At 41.5% G+C, this 20,302-nt stretch overlaps 1 long non-coding RNA gene across 1 annotated transcript; it reads right to left on the bottom strand.

The window, feature by feature from the left end:
- Positions 1 to 147: 147 nt before the first annotated feature.
- On the bottom strand, positions 148 to 19,970 carry LOC145351042 (uncharacterized). Its single transcript, XR_013888302.1, has 3 exons — positions 18,219 to 19,970; positions 18,011 to 18,118; positions 148 to 3,446 (listed from the first exon to the last, which is right to left on the bottom strand). It is a non-coding gene; the product is annotated as an uncharacterized LOC145351042 (long non-coding RNA).
- Positions 19,971 to 20,302: the final 332 nt, after the last annotated feature.

Genomic DNA, 20,302 nt, shown 5'->3' on the forward strand with positions numbered 1-20,302 from the left:
GTGGTGACTAGGGGATTTTCACAGTAATTAGCCTGCTACAGAATGTAATCCTACTTGTGACTAATACTTAAACTTTAATTTTTAACTTTAAAAGAAATTAAAGTAAAACAAAACACTTAAATTCATTTGATTTTCCTTATTTCTTTATTTAATCAGTTCCATTTTAATCTGGAGACACTTGCAATATATCATTTATATCATCAATTTGATGGCACCACTGAAGTTAACACCAAAATGGCAATATAAAATTCTTGGATTCTTGAAAGGCAAATAAACCACTAAAGATGACAGACTCCACCAACACCTCTTATATTGGTATGACTTCTAGTAATAAGATAAACATAAACTGCGTTGAAACTCCAGGCAAAAGTAGCAAAAAGCTATGGCCAATGTCAAAGTGGACCACTAAAGTGTTCTGGCTTCTCTCTGGACAGGTAGAGAACTGATTTCTGCAGAATCTCCTTGCCAATTTTTTTCTGAATCATTAAACAATTTAGGTAATTGGAAGAAAAATATATTTTTGAGAGATTTTCAAACCAAATGTGCACAACACCACAAATGTTTTAGAAACAACCATGTCACTCCTTTGCTGCTGCTTGCAAAAATGCAATTGTTTTAAAATATTTTCCAAACAATATTGTAGCCTGTTGGGAATTCATAAAGACACCAGCAAAGCCTGATGGCTAAAAGGGCTAACTCTCAATCAGGCTAAGGACTCTGGGAGCAGGAAAGAACAGAATGTGCAGCTATGTAACAAACATGGGAATTGATTGGATAGCCTTGTTGCCAAGGCTTGAATAGGCAATGATTGAACACAGATCTCTGTGACATGTTCCTGAGGGAATGACGACTCCCTGACAGAGAAGCATGATACCCTGCAGTTGTGACCAAAAAGACAATGATTGATTAGTCCCCGTCTTGAAGTATGTGACTGGAAGCGTGATCAGCACCAGCAGGATCTCCATAAGAAGGAGAAACAAAAAGACATCAGCAGCAGTAACCCAGGATTAAGCACTGTAGAAGCAAAGCTTCGAGTCTGGGACTCGGAGACATTAGAACAAAACCCATCAACAGGGAATCTGATCAGTTCACCACACCACAGGTAGTATCTCAAAGTCCAATTCATGAGTTTGGATATTTTGTGAAGTTTTGATAACTTTTGAATACTTGTGTGTACAATGGAGTAAGACAGGTTAGTTACTTTGTGTTTAATAAAGTTTGATGCCTGTTGTAATTTTGTGGTAATTTGATACAGTACAATAAAGATTTGTTATACAATAATTTAAGAGTTTGACTCTTGTCTACAGCACCAATGACCCAGGTTCATTGGCAACAATATGTTTTCCCACTACTTGCAAAGTGGCCAAAGAATCTCTGTACTGGTTAGTGAAACCAAAAGTGTATTGGCTGGGGCAGAGATGGGGACAGTTTGAGAGGGACAAATTCATATGTTCACCCTGATCAGTGCCTTTTTTCCCCTTACCTTGTGTTCAGTATGCCTTGTATTGTAAATGGGACATTGCACCTCCTATTGTTTTAAATGATCTCCATTCACTGCAGGGGGACCAGAGAATCCAGAAAATTCTGATAATTATTGCCAAAGACTTGCATTAACTTAATAGAGGAGTTTTGCCTTCAAAATCTATAACTCACAAGAAAAGTAACTGATAACTTTGAGTCTGAACTTCTGCAGAGTGACATTCAGAGTTGGATTACTTCTAGTTTCTGACCTGGAAATCCAAAAATCCTTTCACACCCAATCTTTCAATTCTGGCTGGATGAGAATAGTTTAGGACAGCTTTCTCCAGAAACTCCTGATCCCAGATTTGCAACACTCTCTCAAACTGGCTGATATTGCAATTGCTCAGAACCCTTTCAGGTGCAATCTGCCTTATTCTATTGGGTGGATACTTCAGTTACAGGCTTAAACGTATCAACATGATGAGAGACTCCATCAGGATTGTGACAAAGGTATTTGCAATAATCTAGGAGCCATAATAGAAGACATGACAACATCAACTCCACGATTTTTTTGTGCAGGGAGGGATGTTGGACATGGAAGATGGTGGAAAGTGGACCATGGAATGTAGGAATTTTCTAAAGGAATGAAGGGGTAATTGCGGGGGTGTGGTTCTATATCAAGTTTCTACTGGTTGATTTAAATCAGAAAGAGATGTCCATGCAGCCGCCTACTGCGACATTTTGGCGGCATCTTTGAATTGCTTACAGCACTGCAGTGAACCTCTGGTGTTGCTGGTGCTACTGGATCACTGACTGGATTACTTCCTGCCACAACTTGCGGCATTTTATAGCAATCTCTATTGCATTGACATTCCCTGCTTATTCCTGACCTACAAGCTGATGTAAACATTTTTAAAAAATTGTTTGCAAGATGAGGACAATGCTGATGTGGCCATGTTCATTTCCTATTCCAAGTTGCTCTGGAAACATTGTATCAGACCTACTTCTTGAGATGCTGTAATCTTTGTGATGATGGTTCTTCTAAAATAGTGATAGATCCAGAATATATCAAGAAGGATCTCCACATAATCTGCAATTATTATGGAAACATTAAAGAAACATTGTATGCTGTAATACAAGCAATGGTTGGAAAATTGTAGATACCTTTGAAAGAATAATCTTGATAGAATTATGTCACTTCTTTTTATCTAGCGATATTAAAATGACAACTGGGAAATAAAATATTAGTGAGTTACATTTGAAATAGATGCAGTCTTTATAAACTTACATTGCATAACTGAAAATATATTTTAGGAACTTCATTCAAATTCCATATATAATCTCATATAGATATGCATGGAAATCTATTCATTTTGCACGTTTCTCAATGTCAGGGGAAAATGTAATTCCTCCCATCTTGTGTTTAAATTCTGAGATTAGATCCTTAAACTGAACATTTGCTGTTGAGGTAAACTCACTAATGTTATCAGATTTTGTTTCAACTGAAATAAAAATATAGATCTAATATTTAAGTGGTTTTCATTTATTGTATGGAAAACAATGCTTGTTTTTAACATGTGTATATTCAGTTTTGTTTGACACATTTAATATTCTTTTAATTTAAAAAGAGTAAGACAATAGTTCAAGAATTATTCATCAATAAAATACTTTAGTATATATCCTGTGTTTGCTTCTACTTCCATTTTACTCAAAGACATTAGACCACATGGTGTTAAGCCTTCTGACTGTATAAGTAGAAGGGCAGTTGAAGGCAGATATACCCCAGTAAAGTCTATAGTAGTCGCAGCACCAAAATTCAAGACAACTAAAATTCCTGTTCGTTCCCATTGCCTTATGAAAGAAGTGAAGTTTGTTGAATTTGACACAACATTGAAGTCACCATACTGCAGAGAAGGTTCTTCGCTTCTTATCTTTCCAAGTTTCTGGTAATATGACAAAGTTGATAGTGGATCATATTTCTGTTGCTGCGAAAACCAAAGAAAATTCTTATGACGTAAATTGAAGATCTTATAATAGCAGAATCATGCAACACAGAAGGATGTTACTTTCCATTGTACCAATGTTGAACGAGCTATCCATTGGTCTCACTCCCTTGTTCTTTCTCAACAATTCAGCAATATTTTTCAATTCCTGTATTTATCCAATTCCCTTTTGAAAGTTACTCTTGAATATGCTCCCCCCATATTTTCAAGCAATGCACTCCTCTTAAAACCTCATGAATTGGTTACCCCTTTATTAATCTGGTCTTTTGAGCCAGTAGCAGGATAGGAAGGAAGCAGACTGTTTTAAATATGCCAATTGAGTGTGATGATGGCATTCATTTAAGCTGTGGCTTGAGTGGGGGTTTGTTCCAAGCAAGGATCTGGAGTGTAGTATGGGCAGCCATTGTTGACTTCACCACCAGACAAAAATCTGCCAGAGGAACCTGTACTAGAAGAAGCACAACATAAAACTTTAAAACTTGTAATTTATTCTTCCTTTTGGAAAAACAGCTTTGCTCTTCCAAGTCTCACGAGGAAGCATTAGGTTCCCTTTTGGACTGGGCTAACACCTTTCCACCAATCACAGCTGGACCTAGGTTCTCCCAAATTGCAGTCAGAATCAGACCTCTCCATGCCGAATCTTTCATTGAAACTGGGATTTCAATGGACCTGTTCATAAGAAATTCTTAGATGAGTGCAGCTCCAGCAGAATTCAAGAGACTTGACATTAGAGCCAGAACAAAACAGCCCTTTGGATTGGTACCCCATCCACAAATATTCCCTCCCTCCACCACTGAGGCACACAATAGCTTACAAGATGTACTGCAGAAACTCACTAAGGTTCCTTAGATAACAAACTCTCAATCATTACCAACTGGAAGGACAAGAACAGCAGACACATGGAAATACCACCATTGGAAAGTTTTCCTCCAAGCCATTTAGCATCCTGACTTGGAAAACATCACTATTCCTTCACTGTCGCTAGGTCAAAATCCTGGAACTCTCCCCTTAACAGCACTGTGGGTATACCTGCACCACATGGACTACAGAAGTTCAAGAAGGCAGCTCACTATCACCTTCTCGAGGACAATTAGGGATGGACAAAAATTGCTGGCCAAATAGATGGCTTCCACGTCCAATGCATAAATTTTAAAAATTGCATCCACCATTCAAGCATCTTTAGAATGTGTAATTCTCAAGTTTAGCATTGATGTCAACATTGGTTTGGCATGCGCAGTTTGTGAACAGTCTCAGTGATCAACCTTATCTGAATTGTATAGAAATGAGGTACTGTTCATGCTCATGTATGAGATGAGAACCTTATATCATTGCTTTATTCACCTTTACAGAATGGAATAAGAGACCAGTCACAACATAACTGTTTGCACCTCGGCTCTCTGCAACATTTGGTTTACCAACTCCTACCCTTCCTAAACCTCTCCACCTCTCTTTCATCTTGGAAATGCTTCTTTAATTGTCCTAATGTTTCATGTGATTAGGTTTGATATCACTTTTGCGAAGGACCTTGGGATGTTTTACAATGTAAAAGATGCTACATAAATACAAATTATTCTTATTGACTTGTACTCCTGTTACAGGCGGAGTAAGAGAACACTGAAACACCTTACTCTCTGTAAATCAATAAGATTGTTTGAAAAAGATGAGATTAGTGTTTAGTCATTTGGTAGTACGGAACTTGAGGACTGTTGGAAAAGGAGTTTTTGTCAACACTTATTATCTTACAGTCATCAGCGCAATTTGCAAGAATACAATGCCAGAGAAAACAACTATTGGCTGAAGACTGGCATTTGCGATGCAAGGAATCTCCTGAGACCAAGGTGTATCATCCACTAGGTACTTTTGGCTGAAGATTTTTGCAAACATTTCAGCCTTATCTTTTATACTGATATGCTGAGCTCTTTCATCATCAAGGATAGGAATATTTCTGGAGCCTCTTCAGTGTAGTGTTCTAGGTCCAACAATCTTTGGGTGCTTCATCATAAGGTCAGAAGTGGGGATATTTGCTTATGATTGCTCAATGTTCAGCACCATTTGCCACTCCTCAGAAACTGAAGAGTCCATGTTCAAACGCAGCAATACCTGAACAATATCCAGGCTTGGACTGGCAAGTGACAACGTGCAGGAACTGACCATCTCCAACAAGAGAGAATCTATCACCCCTTGACATTCAATGGCATTACCATCCCTGAACCTCCCACTATCAACACCTTGGGGATTACCATTGACCAGAAACAGAACTGGACCAGCAATATAAATACTGTGGCTACAAGTGTAGTTCAGAGGCTAAGAGCGTAACTCACCTCCTGACATCCCAAAGCTGGTGCACCATTTACAAGGCACAAGTAAGGAGTGTGATGGAATTCTCTCCACTTGCCTGTATGAGTGCAGCTCCAGCAACACTTAAGAAGCTTGACAAGGTCCAAGACAAAGCAGACATTCACTTCTTCCACCAACGGTGGCAGTGTCTATCAATTACAAAATGCACTGCAAAAACTTACCAAGACTCATCAGGCGGTACCTTGCAAACCCACAACCAAATCAAGCAGGACAAGGATATCATGGGATCATCACCACCTACCAGTTCCCCTCCAAACCACATATCATCCTGGCTTGGAAATATATTGCCTTTCTTTCACCATCACTGGGTCAAAATTTTGGAACTCCCTATTAGCACTATGGGCATACCTATACACATGAACTGCAGTAGATCAAGAAGGCAGCTCACTACTATCTTCTAAAAGCGCAATAAATGCCAGTGATGCTCACATTCCTATGGATGCATGTATTTCATAAAACAAGGTAAGAAGGTATTATATATTCAAATATTTGCACAGATTGCTTCTTTAGTTTAAAACCCACAACCCCCAACGTAGTTAGGACATTATAGAATGATATCACAAACTGTCCCCCTCATATAAATGTCAATGGCTATTAATGAGTCAGCCATACCGCCAACATGTCCATAATTAAGCCATGTCCACAATGCAGAGATTGATGCAACGTAAGTCTTAAAACTCTACACAGGCATGTTGTATCATAAATGCAGATATGGCATCTCACAGAGAATGATGACACAGTTGTACTGTTTCAGCCCCTTGAAAGACCATTTGCAACTTCCATTCTGCCAGTCATATTTTGAACTTAAGCTTCCATATATACCTCTGTAAATTGCACATCTTTTCATCCTGTGACATCTGGATTCTAGTGGGCACAATAGATGACCAATATTATCTGGATATTACCTACTGAGTAGTGATGCCCACTCCTAGGCCAAAGTACAAAATTACAATAAGTCTGGCACCGTAGTACAGTGTTTAGTATTGCCGTATCACAGCACCAGGGACCCAGGTTCAATTCTGGCCTTGGTCAACTGTCTGTATGGAGTTTCCTCCAGGTGCTCCGGAGATGTGCAGGTTAGGTGGATTGGTCATAGTAAATACATGTACTTATGGGGATAGGGAGAGGGTTTGGGCCTGAGTAAGATGCTCTTTTGGAGGGTTGATTCAGACACAATGGGCCAAATGGCGTCCTTTCACACTGCAGGAATTCTATGGAATGGGCTGCATCCAGCACTCATGCTTAAGATTCACTTGACGGCCAGCATCTGGATGGTGAGTGATCAATAAGCCTTCCTTAAATCATGCTTAGATGGAACATGAATGATACAAGGAGCATCTCCAAGTTTGAGCCTTTGACTTGTGTAGTCTTACAGTCTGGAGCTTACAGGCCAGAAGGAATAAGACCTTCTGTTTCAACTAATAGCTCAAATCCTTGCTCTTGTTGATGGCATCTCTCATATCTCAGTTTGCTGTTCCTGTTATTACTGGTAAGAAGTGTCCTTATATTTTAATCATTTATTTGAGTTCTCTAGTGCACAAACACACACCAACCCACGTGGAAGTGAAAAATTCGGATTCTGTATTAGAAACAAGATTATATTTATTTTTCCTAAAATAAGTGTTGTAATTGAATTGCCTTCAAAAATAAATTGCATGTTTGGTGTTTTAATTAACCCTTATATAATTTAGAAAATGTACTGGCTCATTCTTTAACCAAATTCAAAAACCCATTTTTGTACACTCTTCAGTGGAGATGTACACTGCTGAGGAGAGATGCACGGATCTTTATCATATTCAGGTAATATATGCCAGTTAAAACTGCTTAAAAAGGCTATCTTTTCTTAGGGGACAGTTAAATCAGTTAATATATCATCTTCTAGCTTTTTTTGCTATCTCCAGGGCAATGCCATCAAACACATCTTCCCCTTCCCTTTCTTTTTAGCACTTCAAAGGGACTGTTTCTTCCCCCAATCATACTCCTAGCACTGCCTTCTAGTACAAAGGCATCTTTCCATCAAGCACAGGAGATGTCCTTTTACCTTCTCGTTCCTTGTCATTCAAGGCCCCATAGATTCCTTCAAGGTTAAACAATGATTCACAAATTCTTCAATTTGGTATTTTGTATTTGCTGCTCACAAATTGGTCAGCTCAAAAATGTGGAGGCCAAACCCAGATTGAGTGACTGCTTTGAAAATTCTATTCAGTCGGCAAAATTGATCTTGAATAACCGCCATTTCAATTTTCCATCTTGCTGTCATGCTGATCTCTCTGTCCTCGGCTTACTGCAGAGTTCCAATGAAGCTCAAATGAGCTTGACAAACAGCACTTCACCCTTTAATTAGGCTCTTTACAGCTTTTTGTTCTCAACATTGAGTTCAATGATTCCTGACAGTAATCTTTACTCCCAATTTTGTTTCCCATTTCTTTGGAGCTTTCCATTTTACACTCATGTGTAGATGTCAGCTGCCCATTTCCACAACCATGAACTGTTTCGCTCTGGGCTATCCCCAGTACTCTGTAGTAGAATACATGGCTGAACTGCCACAAATGGAAGATCTGCAACACGCAGTTAAACACATGAAAAGTGGATAATATTCCAGCAGAGGTCTTCAAAGCTGGCAGACATTTGCTCACAACAAGGTGTCACTCACTCATCCTAAAGATTTGGGAGGAAAAATGAACTCATTGCTTGATTTCAGGAATGTGACAATTGTAATTATCTTCAAGAAGGGAGCTAAATTTGGTTGTGGAAACTAAAGGCATCTCGCTCTTGTCCAAAGCAAGGACATTTCTGACATGCTTCTCCTGAATCGCCTACTTCCTGTGGCTGAGGTAATCCTCCAAGAGACTTTCCAGAGAAATCTCAGTGCTTGACTACACCCCAAGTCCTCCATGGCATACACACACTCTAACTCTTACAAACACTTCTCCCAACCACACTTATCCCTCCAACCCACTGACATGCCATGAGACTTCCTCAATCACTTCCCATGGATCCCCTGACTTCCCTCCCCCGACTAACTGTAACTGACATGGGCCCAAACAATATTCTAGCAATAATACTGTGGGCTAATGCTGCAGAAGTAGCCATACTCCTAGTCAAGCTGTTCCAGTACAGCTACAACACCATTATCAAGGCTGTAATGAGGAAAATTGCCCAGATACATTCTCAACAAAAAAAAGGACAAAACCAATTGGCCAACTATCACTCCATTCGTTTACTCTTGATCATCAGTAAAGTGATGGAAAGTATCTTCAACAGTGCTATCAAGCAGCATCTACTTAGCAATAACCTGCTCATTGGCTCTGACAAATTGAGCACACTCAGCTCTTGACCACATTACAGCCTTGGTCCAAACATAGACAAAATAGCTGAACTCAAGAAGAGAGGTGTGAGTGACTGTCCTTGACATCAAGGTAGCATTTGATTGAATGTGGTATCAAGCCCCATTAAAATTGGGATCAATGGGAAAAACTCTCCACTGGTTGCAGTCATGTCTTGCACAAAGGAAAATGGTTGTGGTTGTTGGAGGTCAATCAATGTCAAGCCAGATTCATCAGCTGCACTCACAAGTCAGCCCTGAACATCATCCAAGCACAACGCAATGCCATCCGCGCTCTCAGGACGAACTGCAACCTTGTCATCAAACCAGCAGACAAAGGAGGGGCCACTGTCATACTGAACAGAATGGATTACTGCAAAATGTAGTGACAACTGAACAACGAGGAACACCACAGTTACCTACAGATCCGACCAAAAGAACATATCCGTCAACTCAGACTGATCAAGACCTTTGATCCGGACCTTCAGAGCACCCTCCATGCTCTCATCCCATGTACTCCCTGCATAGGAGATCTTTACTGCCTCCCAAAGATACACAAGGCCAACGCACCCAGCTGTCCTATCGTATCAGGCAGCATGCGAGAACTTCTCCAGCTACATCGAGGGCATCTTGAAACCTATTATACAAAGAACCCCCATCTTCTGTCACAACACTGTACAGACTTCTTACAGAAATTCAGCACCCATGGAGTAGTTGAACCAGGTACGCTCCTCGTCACAATGGATGTCTCGGCACTCTGCATCAGCATCCCCCATGATGATGGCATTGCTGCAACTGCCTCAGTACCTAACGCCGACAACTGCCAATCTTCAGATGCAATTCTACAACTCATCCGCTTCATCCTGGACCACAATGTCTTCACCTTCAACAACCAGTTCTTCATCCAGACAAACGGAACAGCCATGGGAACGAAATTTGCACCTCAATATGCCAACATTTTCATGCACAGTTCGAACAAGATCTCTTCACTGCACAGGACCTTTAATCAATGCCATACACTAGATACATCAATGACATTTTCTTCCTTTGGACTCATGGCGAACACTCACTGAAACAATGGTATGATGACATCAACAAGTTCCATCCCACCAGATTCACCATGGACCACCCTTCAGAATTGGTTGCATTCTTGGACACATGCATCTTCATCAAGGATGGTCACCTCAGCACTTCACTGTACCGTAAGCCCACGGATAATCTCACAATGCTCCATGTCTCTAGCTTTCACTCTAAACACGTTAAAGAAGCCATCCCCTTTGGACAAGCTCTCTGTATACGCAGGATCTGCTCAGATGAGGAGGATTGCAACAGACACCTCCAGATGCTGAATGACACCCTCCTAAGAACAGGGTATGGCCCTTGACTCATCAATCGGCATTTCTGACGTGCCACAGCGAGAAACAACACCGACCTCCTCAGAAGACAAACATGGGACATGGCGGAGCAGAGAAGCCTCGACATCTTCTCTGGAGCCTTCAACATGTCATCGATGAAGAGGAACATCTCGCCAAGGCCATCTCCACACTTCACTACTTGCCTTCAAACAATTGCACAATTGTATTCTGTAAACTGCGTGTGCCTTTTATATGCTCTGTTTGAGACCAGAACTTTCCACTCACCTGACGAAGGGGCAAACCCCCGAAAGCTTATGGGTTTACTGTCAAATAAACTGGTTGGACTTTAACCTGGTGTTGTGAGACTTCTTACTGTGCAGCAAACTATCCAGCCTTCAGAAGAACAGCGACCATGAAACCACACAATCCTGTTACAGCAACTTCTGCATGATATGCTGTATCATCAACACGGATACCATCATCTCACGCGAGAACACCATCCATCAGGTATAGGTACGTACTCCTGCAACTCAGCCAACATCGTCTACCTGATACCTTGCAAGAAAGGGTGTCCCGAGGCATAATAGATTGGTGAAACCATTCAGATGCTACGACAACGAATGAATGGACGCCACTTAACAATCTCCAGGCAGGAGTGTTTCCTTTGTGTATTGGAACACCTCAGCATTCAAGGGCATTCAGCCTCTGATCCTCAAGTAAGCGTTCTCCAAGGTGCCCTTCACAACACATAACAATGCAGAATCGCCAAGCAAAAACTGACAGCCAAGTTCTGCACACATGAAGACAACCTCAACCATGATCTTGGGTTCACATCACATTATCTGTAAACCCCATGAATTGCCTTGGCTTGCAAAATCTCATTAATTGTTATGGTTCAAGACAATTCACACCTCTTAAACTTCTACTTAACCCTCTCTCCATTCACATTGTCTGCGCCTGTAAAGACTTTATTACCTGTTAAGACTCACATTCCAAGCATTATCTTGTAAATTGAGTCTGTGTCTATATAGACCCTGTTTGTGAACTCAATCCTCCACTCACCTGATAAAGGAACAGTGCTCCAAAAGCTTGTGCTACCAAATAAACCTGTTGGACTTTAACATGGTGTTGAGACTTCTTACAGTGCTAGCCCAACGCTGGCATTTCCACATCATGTCAATCAACTCAGTCCCTGGGCATCAATGCAGGAGTTCCTCAGGATAGAGACCTAGGTCCAACTATCTCCCACTCCTTCATTAATAATCTTCCCTCCATCATATGGTCAGAAATGGGTGTGTTCACTGATCATTGCACGACGTTCAGCACCATTTACTATTCCTTAGATACTAAAGCAGTCCGTGTCCCTATGCAACAAGATTTGGACAATATTTAGGATTGGGCTGATAAGTGTCACGCAAATACAAGGCAATGATCATTGCTGGCATTATCATCACTGGATTTTTCTACTATCAACATCTGATGGATCATTGACTAGAAACAGAACTGGACCAGTCATATAAATGCTTTGGCTTCGAAAGTATGTTAGAGATTGGGAATTCTGCAGAGTAACTCATCTCCTGATGTCCCAAAGTCTGTCCACCATCTACAAGGCACAAGTCAGGAGTGTGATGGAATACTCTCCACTTTCCACAATAAGTGCAGCTCCAACAGCAGTCAAAGCTTAATAACACCCAGGACAAAGCAACCCACTTGACTGGCACCCCATCCACCACCTCCATCATTCATTCCCTACGCCACTGACACACACCGGCAGCATTATGCTCGAAATACAAGATGCACTGCAGTAACTCACTAAGGCTTTTTCATCATCTTCCAAACCTACAACTTCTCCTACCTAGGACAAGGACACAAGATACATGCAGACACCACCACTCCCTAACAGCACAGTGGGTGTACACACACTTGAACTGCAGTGGTTTAAGGCAGCAACTCACCACCACCTTTTCAAGGCCAATTAGGGAGGAACAATAAATTATAGCCTAGCCAGCATTGGCTACATCCCATGAAACATAGAAAATAGAAGCAGGTGTATGCCATTCAGCCCTACAAGCCTACTCCATTACTCATTTTGATCAGGCTGATCATCAAATTCAATATCCTGATCTCACCTTGCCCCCATATCCCTTAATCCCTTTAGCCCCATGAGCTATAGAAATATAGGAAATAGAAAACAATTTAAGGGCTGTCACTGATGCCCAGTATCTGGAGGAAACTAGTGAAAACTGTAAACTCAAAGAGCTGTTCACTCTTGCTGCCACTAATAGTTAAGCTGTGGTCTAACGACAGCTCCATCATCCTTACTCTTATATTGTATGTCTCAGCTAAAAAGGGTAGTATCCTACATGCCTTCTTAACTACCTCATCTACCCATCCTACTGCCTTCAGGGAACTTTGGATACGCACCTAAGGTCCCTCTGGTCCTCTGTACCTCCTAAAATCCTATTGTTCATTGTGTATTCCCTTGCATCGATCTCTGTATGAGGCCCTTCATTTTAGTTTTACTACATTAAGTAGATTAGGTTAAGGTAATTATAAAGTGCCATATATATAATACGTGAAAACAAATTTAATCATAGGCCTGCAAATTAAGGGAGTAAATTCATTCATGGGTAGCAAGGCTGGAGCAGTCTCTGAAAATGATAAAAGGAGGCCCATGTTCCAGCGAATCAGTGAGTCCTTTCACCAATTAAAAAAATCACAGATGTTGCCTATGGACTTGGCTACTGGTAATGACGTGAGTTAGGTTTAGAACATAAGAACATAAGAAATAGGAGCAGGAGTAGGCCATCTAGCCCCTCGAGCCTGCCCCGCCATTCAATAATATCATGGCTGATCTGTCGTGGCTCAGTTCCACATTCCCGCCCTCTCCCCATAACCCTTAATCCCCTTGCCTATCAAAAACCTATCAACCCGCGTCTTAAAAATATTTAGCGAGGCAGCCTCCGCCACTTCAACGGGCAGAGAATTCCAGAGATTCACCACCCTTTGAGTGAAGAAGTTCCTCCTCAACTCCGTTCTAAACCGCCCCCCCTTTATCCTGAGGCTGTGCCCTCTAGTCCTACTGTCCTTTCTGAGCAGGAAGAGCCTCTCCATCTCTATCCTATCCATCCCATTCAACATCTCATACGTCTCAATGAGATCTCCCCATCATTCTTCTAAACTCTAACGAGTACAAGCCTAGTTTATTCAGCCTCTCCTCATAGTTCAACCCCCTCAACTCCAGGATCAGCCTAGTAAACCTCCTCTGCACTCCCTCCAAGGCCAAAATATCCTTGCGTAAGTGCAGCGACCAAAACTGCACACAGTACTCCAGCTGCGGCCTCACCAGCGCCCTATACAGCTGCAGCAAGACCTCCCTACTTTTATATTCAATCCCCCTCGCTATGAAGGCCAGCATCCCATTAGCCTTCCTGACCACCTGCTGCACCTGAAGGCTGGGTTTTTGCGACTCATGCACAAGGACCCCGAGGTCCCTCTGCACCGTCGCATGCTGCAGTTTTTCGCCACATAAATAATAGTCCTTCCTACAATTATTCCTACCAAAGTGGACAACCTCACATTTGCCAACATTAAATTCCATTTGCCAGTTCCTGGCCCATTCGCACAGCCTATCTAGATCCTTCTGCAGACTCTCCACACCCTCCGCACAATTTGCCGTTCCACCAATTTTGGTGTCATCAGCAAATTTTGACACCATTCACTCGGTTCCCTCCTCCAGATCATCTATATAAATGGTAAATAGCTGAGGCCCCAGCACCGACCCCTGGGGCACTCCACTAGTCTCCAACTGCCAATCCGAATAGCACCCACTGACCCCCACTCTCTGCCTCCTATTTGACAGCCAGTCCTCTATCCACGCTAACACCCTACCCCCAACTCCATGCCCCCTGACCTTCTGCAATAACCTCTTGTGAGGCACCTTGTCAAACGCCTTCTGAAAATCAAGACAGACCACATCCACCAGCTCTCCTCTATCCACATAGAGGCTCTCCTCTATCCATCTAGACACATCCTCATAGAACTCCAATAAGTTTGTCAGACACGACTTCCCCTTAACGAAACCGTGCTGCGTCTGCTCTACCAAACAACTCTCCTCAAGATGCCTCGCTATTTTCTCCTTGATCACGGATTCTAGCATTTTTCCTACAACAGACGTTAAACTAACTGGCCTATAATTCCCCGCCTTTTGCCTGCCACCCTTCTTAAACAACGGCGTAACATTAGCCGTTTTCCAATCTTCCGGCACTTCCCCGGAATCCAGCGATGTTTGGAAAATAATCACCAAGGCATCCACTACCACCTCCGCCATTTCGTTCAGGACCCTTGGATGCATTCCATCCGGTCCTGGGGACCTGTCCACAATCAGTCCCTCCAGTCTGTCGAGCACCGCCTCTCTAGTAACAATAATGTCATTCAGGACTTGCACTCCTACCATCTTTCCATCGTTAACACCCGGCAAATTACTCACGCCCTCCTCCGTGAAGACCGAAACAAAAAAGTTATTCAGGGCCTCAGCCATTTCCCCATCCCCTACCACTAAGTCCTCCCTCTCATCCTCTAAGGTGAAGGGGAAGGAACCAACATGGGCAATAAGCTAATAAGTTCCTATTCCTGTTGACAGGTGGAACATTATTGACTAAGGTAATAATGTTGAATATTTTGATTGGGCTCTCCAGTCTGATTGATGAGACTAGGCAGGATATTGAAATGTTCAGAATAATAAAATAATTTTACCTTACAATATTAGGTCAGAGAGGACAGTCAACCCTCATTGACTGTGTCTCTCTCTTGATGCATGCATTAGCAAGTAAATTCCTTTTTGTTCTTTAACTATATAGTGTCTTTCATAGTTTGTGCATTGGTTGAATGAGGTTCAATAAGTACAATGCACCCCAGGGAACACCTCAGAAAAATTCCTCTTATACCTTGTAGCTGGAGGAAACCAGTGAAAACTGTAAACTCAAGGAGCCATTCACTCTTACTGCCACTAGTACTTCAGCTGTGTCCTAACGAATTTTATACAGCTCCATCATCCCTACTCTTATATTCTATGTCATGGCTAAAAAGGATAGTATCCCATATGCCTTCTTAACCACTTCATCTACCCATCCTACTCATTCAGGGAACTTTGGATATGCACCCCAAGGTCCCTCTGGTCCTCTACACGTCCTAATATCCTACCGTTCGTTGTGTATTTCTTTGTATTGATCTCTGCGGTACACCATTGGAAGCAGGCATCCAGTCATAAAAACAACTTTCAACAATCACCTTCTGCCTCCTACCATTAAGCCAATTTTGGATCCAATTTGCCAAATTGCCGTGATCCCATTGGCTCTTACCTTCTTGATCAGTCTCCTATGCAGGATTTTGTCAAAAGTCTTACTGAAGTCCATGCAAACTACATAAATTGTATCTCACCTACACATCTAGTCACCTCTGTGAAAAATTCAATCAAATGATAAAGCTATGATGACTATCCTGTGTGGAGTTTGCACATTTTCCACATGTCTGTGTGGGTTTACCCCGGGTGCTCTGGTTTCCTTTCACAGTCCAAAGATGTACAGGTTAGGTTGACTGGTCACGCAAAATTGCCCCTTAACATCAGGGGATTGATTAGTAGGGTAAACACGGGAGTTACAGGAATAGGGCTAGGGTAGGATTATGGTTGGTGCAGACTCGATGGGTCAAATGGCCTCCTTCTGCACTATAGGGATTCTATAGACCTTAATTAATTCTTGCTCGCCAAGTGAAAATTAATTTTGTCCCTCAGAAATGTTTCCAATAACTTCCCTACCACTGATGAGACTCATTGGCCTTTAATTACCTAATTTTTCTCTTCTTCAGTAATGGTACCACATCAGCGCACGCACGTGTGCACACACACACACACAAACGCACGCGCACACACACGAACTCCCCTTGCCCACTTTGGTTTTTCATGTCTCCTCTTCACTCTCCGAACTTCATCATTTAGTACTCTCCTGCACTTTGTGCTCTTCTAGGGCATCCGCTGTTTGGGGCTTTCAGTATCTGCCGTAAGCCTCCCTTTTATTCCTTATCTAATCCTGTATATCTCTTGACATCCACGGTTCTTTGAACATTATGGTCCCACCCTTTACCTTCATACTAATCTTGCTGCTTCTTCTGTTGCTGATGCTGTTGTGCTGCTAGCCGTTTTGTGGAAATTTGATTTACAAACCTCCAAAGTTCTGAAAGTAATCTCCAAACTTCTGAAAATAATCTCCCAGCACAAGCACTGTGAACAAAGGCTTTCACACAATCATGCAAAGCAGCTGTAAGGTTTCAGTGCTTATTGGCATATGTCCTGTCATGATTTCAGCCCTCTCAGTTGTTTCTATGTTAATGCTTCAATTGCCTTCTACAGTTCACTTGCAAAAAACGTGTTATCATTGTAGTTGAACAATTTATTGAAGTTGACAATCAAACTCTTCAAAGGGAGTTGCTTTCAAGCAGTTAAATGTGAAGGTCAGTGGGCTGGAGTTGGCTGCCTGACGCTGTGTCAGTTTCCATACTTTTAACCTCCCTTTTGCAACTACTTCCAAACCCACACTTGCAGTGTGTGCAATGTTGGAAGTAGAGACAAATACAAGACTGCATCAAACTGTCTGGTTTACTTGGATGCAATTCTGGCCAGGTTGGAGGATTTTCCTACACTGAAGCAAACATAAACAAAGGTATAACCTGGGATGAAGACACACTCTGGATTTATCTGGAGAATCAGAAGAGTTACATTCTAAAAACAAAAATGATCTTCGCTGATCTCAAGAAGATCATTGGGCATGAAGACAAGATAGCTCATCTCAAATTTGCCACAGACAAACAACTTCCTGTAAGTTAAAGTTCATCCCCCAATTGTGTTTCTGTCTCCACAGACACTGTCTGGCCTGTGAATATTCCAGCAATTCTTGATCTTATTTAATATTTCCAGTATCTAAATATTATGCATTTGATTTGCCTCTTCATTTTTTATTAACAGATCCAATGTTTCCATCTTTTAGGCATGTTAAACAGACCATCATGATGTAAACTTAACACAGAAACTTACTCATATGCTACAGGTCTTTTCGTTTTAGATTATAGATTTGACCTATTAAGCCTGCACCACCAACAATCTCAGCCAGGCCCTATCCCCATAACCCCACATATTTACCCTGCTAATTGCCCTGATGCTAAGGGAGAATTTGGCATGGCCAATCAAGCTAACCAAGACATCTTTGGACTGTGGGAGGGAACTGGAGCACTCAGAGAAAACCCATGCAGACACAGGGAGGACATGCAAACTCCGCACAGTCACCCAAGATGGAATTGAACCTGGGTCCCTGATGTTTTGAGGCAGCAGTGCTAACCACTGTCACTCTGCCACCTATTATCAAATTAGATTCAAGAATGGTTGCCTATTTGTATTCTAGTCATGAGTTCCATGACTATATTAATTATAACGTATTATGCCAAATAGTCATACGTACCAAAACACTAGGTGTGTAAGCACTCAAATCTGGTAATATCCAAGGAGAACTTTTAGTGAATCCAGCAAATTTGGTATCGTCCCACCGCATTAGAGGATGTGTTGTTGCCTATTATGGGAAGTAGAATAACAAAACCAATCCAAATCTTTATGAGTCAATTACTTAAAATATTATGGTAATCTGATTGCATGAGTAGGTTTCTGATTACCTTGTAATCTTTGAGACCAATTTCATCGCCATAATAAATGACTGGAGTCCCAGGCATTGAAAAGAAAAGCATTATAAATAATCTAGCATATATTCCGCCATTTCTTTTTAAGGTCGCAGATGAAAAATGTCCTTTGACCATCTACAAAAAGATCAAATACACAGATAGTGATATCATTTGCACATAGAATACATGTTATTACAGAACGTATGATTTTCTCAGAACACATCTTGCAATGTTAAAAACTCCCTCAATTGAGTCTAATGAAGGAAGAGAAAGAAAGGCATATTTAATTAGGTAAAGCAATTGAATAATTCAAACTGCTTTTGTTACATGGAATTCTAGAATTTTCCTTGTGTTTGGAAATAGAGCTTGGCATTTTCTTAATAACTTGCTGAAATGGCAGAGAACCAAATGGAGAAGAAACAGGCTTTGCCATAGCTGCTGAACACAGCGACAGTATTGAGATCCTGCTTCTGGATTCCCCAAAATATCAGAGTGGATATGTACGGTTACTCGCCATATCTATCAAAAGAAGATTTTTTAATTTAAAAAATCCCATCAAGGATCAGAATGGTTGAACTGCATATCGAGTTTGAGTCGGCAGTGACAACAGGAATAGAGGGTTTACCTGGTAAGATTCTTCCCAGGTCTTCACTCTTATCTGAAAGTCCTGACATGAGGCTGCACTGTGACAATCTTTCACAAGGCGTTAGGAAAACAAAAATAGTTTTAAGGGATTTATATTTGTATTGGTAAGCATGAGAAATATGATATTGCTTTAGGTATGTTTAATTGAATGTTTCTATGTCTGGAAGGGTAAAACCTATAGTTCGATTCGTGCTGGATAAAGGGTGTTAGTGTGTGTGGAGGTTGGTTAAGTCCAACTATGGATCTATTGTGCTTAGAGAGCATTACATGAAGTGTGGATAGAAGCAGCAGTTATTGCTTTGCAACTGAAGACCTTTGTAAGGTAGAAAAGCTTTTAAGTTTTAGTTTTAGTTGGATATATTGTAGTTGGAGACAGAACACTGGGGAGTGAACATTCCTTAACTCTGCCAGAATAAAAACTGGACAGGACAGGTGCTGCAAAAAGGCAAACTTCTTAATGTCCAGATAACTAAGGAATTGGGACAGAAAGGATATCTTAAGGAGTTAAGAAAACACAGAGACCAAGGTATTGTTCAGAAGATTCAAGGAAAAATAAACAGCATTCTGAGTTAAAGCAACAATTGCAGTAACTACACACTTAGAATTCTCAGAAAAATTATCTAAGTGTCGAACGGGAAAAAAAATGGTAGGTTTTCTCGCCTGTTTTTTCAGTGAGGGAGGTAATGGAACTTACAGCATTCTATGGCTTCTGTATTGCACAAAGTGGTTCTCATCAGTCGGGGAGGAGGGGTGGAGTCTTAGCTTCCCTAAGAAGTCAGCTGTTACCAAGACAACTCCTATTCAATGGGCCCCACTGGGAGATAAATGAGATTCCCCATAGAACTCATGGGAGTTATCACAAAAAGTTGTGGTTTTTTGAGCCAATATTCCATTCTGGGATTTTCCCAGCTATAACATCAACTTGGATCATAACATAGGACAGGAGGAAGCAGCCAATGAAGCAGGCATGCATAGAAGTGGTCACAGAAGTCAGAAAATGTAGTCCTTCCAACCTAGACACAGGTCAAAATGATTCAGGACCTCAGGATGATGGGAAAGGTAAGTGGCACTGCACTTTCAGGTACCACCTCCCATGTACTGACTTTTCCAGTTTCCTCCTGCACAGCACTCCTCAGAACAACATACCTTCCAGCTGCATTCATTCTTCTCTCTAGACACCGTGCATCCCCATCTGAACAGTCAGTACTCACATTTCCTTTTATCCTATTCCCCTCTGGCATTTATCCCTTATGGTTGTGCCCTACAAACATTGTCCTTTCCTCCTAGCCATACAAGTCATTTCTACGTCTACTTTGTCTCTGAAATCCATTGTACAAAGAACCCCCAGCTTTTGTTGTGATACTATGGACTTCCTGCAGAAGCTCAGCACACGTGGAGCAGTTGAACCAGGAGCACTCCTCGTCAAAATGGAT

This window comes from Carcharhinus amblyrhynchos, chromosome 12, assembly GCF_965287045.1.
Source record: "Carcharhinus amblyrhynchos chromosome 12, sCarAmb.v2.hapA, whole genome shotgun sequence".
In the NCBI taxonomy this organism is placed as follows: Eukaryota; Metazoa; Chordata; class Chondrichthyes; order Carcharhiniformes; family Carcharhinidae; genus Carcharhinus; species Carcharhinus amblyrhynchos.